The following is a 3,377-nucleotide window of genomic DNA, read 5'->3' as shown; positions in this document are numbered from 1 at the left end:
CAAGTTTTTCTTAAATGTTAAAAGTGACCCCGCATTTACCACTTTATCCGGCAGCTCATTCCACACTCCCACCACTCTCTGCGTGAAGAAGCCCCCCCTAATATTCCCTTTAAACTTTTCTCCTTTCACCCTTAACCCATGCCCTCTGGTTTTTTTCTCCCCTAGCCTCAGCGGAAAAAGCCTGCTTGCATTCACTTGGTTTGGTCACATTATAAACACACCTTCCTTGGCCAACAAGACCTGAAGTGGGACTTGAACAGGGAGCTTCTAGCCCAGAGGTAGGGATAAGACCTCCCAACTGTATTTAAACAGCTATTATTTATGTTTGGATCTTGACAATAACTGTTGAAAATCTATTCCATTTTAAAGGGAGTCAGAATTAAATCTACAACAACATCTTATGGCCAGGCCAGGACATGGGTGCAAATGACAATGTGGACGCAAAATCCCAAGAGAGGCCAAAACCGAGAATCGCGCTGGTGAGATCTCAGGTGAAGGGAATAAACTGGGGGTTCACAGGGGTGAGAGGGACATGCCCGGACAGTTCTCTGGCTGTGAGCCCTGGCAATGCCCACTGACAGTGCCTCTTGGCAGTGTTCCCTGGCAGTGCCCACTGGCGCTGCCCTTAGAACCCTGGTGCCCTCCTTGCCTTATCTGGCACTTAGAAGAAAAAAAGGAATATTCCACCCAATATTTTTATAGTTCATTTAATGTAACAAAACTCTTCAAGGCACTTCACAGGAACATTTAAATGAAGAATGATACCAAGCCCCATAAGAAGGTATTAGGTCAAATAACCAAATGCTTGGTCAAAGAGGAGTGTCTTAAAGGAGGAATGTGAGGTAAAGAGGCAGAGAGGAGCATAGAGAGGCTATTCCAGAGCTTAGATATCAGGCAATTCAAGGTGTAGCTACAAATGATAGAGCAATTAAAATGAAAGATGCTCAAGAGGTCAGAATTGGAGGAGTACAGATATTTTGGAGGGTTGAGGGGTAGGAGAAAATTGCTCTATTTACATTAATGACCTGGGGGAAGGAACAGAATATAAGGTTTCCAAATTTGCCAATGATACGAAGATAGGTGGAAGGGCATGTTGTGATGAGGATATTGTGATTCTGCAATGGGATATAGAAAGATTGGGTGACTGGATGAAAACATGGCAAATTGAGTTTAATGTCAGGGAGTGTGAGGTCATGCACTTTGGTAGGAGAGATCAAAAGGCAGATTATTATTTAAATGGAGAGACACTGCAGGTGAGCGAAGTACAGTGGGATCTAGGTGTTCAAGTGCATGAATCACAATAAGTTAGCAGGCAGGTCCAACAAGTAGGCAAATGGCATTTTGACCTTTATTGCAAGGGGGTTGGAGTTTTAAAATAGGAAGGTTTTGTTGCAATTTTACAGGGTGTTGGTAAGACCTCACCTGGAACACCGCATACAATATAGGGCTCGGTATACGAGCTCCACCTGATGGGCTAATTACCAGTCCCCAGGGAGCTCGTATTCAATGAGCCCAACTGGGAGGTCAATTAGTGATTCCCCATACAGATCATGGGGGTTATCACAGAGAATCTCAAACAAGGGACATGGCTACAAGATAAAGGGCCAGTCATTTAAAACTGAGGTGCGTAGAAATTTCTTCTCGCAGATGAAGATGAATCTTTGGAATTCTCTGCCCCAAAGGGTGGTGAAGGCTGGATCATTAGAAGTATTCAAAGTGGAGGTGGATAAATGTTTGATTGAGGAATAGAGGGCTATGGGGAAATGGCACAGAAAAGGAGTTGAGGCTGGCATAGATCAGTCATGATCGTATTGAATGGCAGAGCAGGCTTGAAGGGCCTGGTGGCCCATTCCTGCTTCAATTTCTTGTGTTATTATGTGCAGAGATCAGAAGGGGCGAGGTCAAGGAGGATTTTGAAAAACAAAAGAGAATTTTAAAATCAAGATGTTGCTTGATTAGAGCCTAATTAGCTTATCTAATATCGACACATGCAGCAGAGTGGCCTCTGGACAATTCTGCCTTCCTTAATTCCAAAGCACTCAATCTCCTATCACATTTCTAGCTGTGATAACCTAATACAGAAAAGATTTTGTTTAGATTTCTGCCGTGTCGATGGGGTCTCACCCACTGATTGGAGAACCAGCAGGGAATGCCCGTCAGTTACATGGCGAAGGCCTGATGGAATCAAGTGCCCTGCAGGCACTTAAATGGCCACCAATTTATCATCCCTGTGATTGGGGTCTCCAGCGGCAGAAGCTTTGCCCGCCAGCCAATCACAAAACGCAGCTCATCGCTGCTGCCATTGCCAGTGGGAGTGGTGGCTACTGGTGACACTGCACCAATCGGAGGTTCAGGATCATTGTAGTACCCCAGGGCAAGGTGTCTGAGGCAAGGATGGAGTTGCCAGTTGGTGGTCCAAGAAGATAGGAGTTGGGGGGATTATAGACAAGGGCAGGTTTTCAGTGACCACGCTACTGTCCGATGCTGGATTGAGCAGAGAGACCTCGTCCTCCTCCCCCGCTGGGCATCGCTGGCAAATCCAACAATGTTTGCTGCATGGCCTCCGAGGGCACAGGAAAGCCGTGTGCCTTCCTTGATCCACCAGTAAGTGCAGTGGGCTCATTAATGAGTCTAACTTGCATCTCAGCACTGGCAATGGGGAATCCCTTTTTGCTCTCCCATACCCATAAGAAAGGGTATGTTTTACCACCGCTGGAAGACCAACATTGGGTACTTCCCATGGTTAAGTGGGTCTGGCCACCATGTTGCCAACCATAACTGGCTTCATTAAATTCAACCCTTGGGTTCAAACTTGGGTTCTTCCTGATTGTATGGCTCAGCAATTGACTGGATAAATGCATTGCAAAGCCCAGAGAAAGAGAAGTGCTAATGTCCTCACTCTGTTTGCTCTGTTCTGTCATTGGATTACACATTTTGAGATGTGAATTCTTGGTAATCTTTAATTTCTGATGCTTTCATGGATTGAACTGCATATTACCAGCTACAGTTCTGGGCCATAAAATGTTAAGCACGATGCATGGATGTACAGTTTTTCACTGCGAAATGTTTTGATCAAAATTTCCAGGAACCTTAAGGGAAGTGAACAGAAAAAAAAAATTCTTCAGTAATCTTCATGATAAAAACACCTACATGCTAGTTCTTGAAAATATATCTTGTAAACAAATGGAAGCATTAATGTATATAGCTTGCCAGCTTGATTTGATAATTTTCACTTCCCATTGTGGAACAGAAATTCCAAATGGTCCACAGTTTGATCCTTGGTTGATGCTTAATTTTCTTACATTATTAATGATGGAACTCCCAACTAGTCAAAAACTAGGGTGGTATCAGCTTACTTCCATCTTATCCAGTGATCT

This window comes from Mustelus asterias, unplaced genomic scaffold (genome assembly GCF_964213995.1).
Source record: "Mustelus asterias unplaced genomic scaffold, sMusAst1.hap1.1 HAP1_SCAFFOLD_3821, whole genome shotgun sequence".
Taxonomy (NCBI): Eukaryota; Metazoa; Chordata; class Chondrichthyes; order Carcharhiniformes; family Triakidae; genus Mustelus; species Mustelus asterias.
This window is presented reverse-complemented; position numbering follows the sequence as displayed.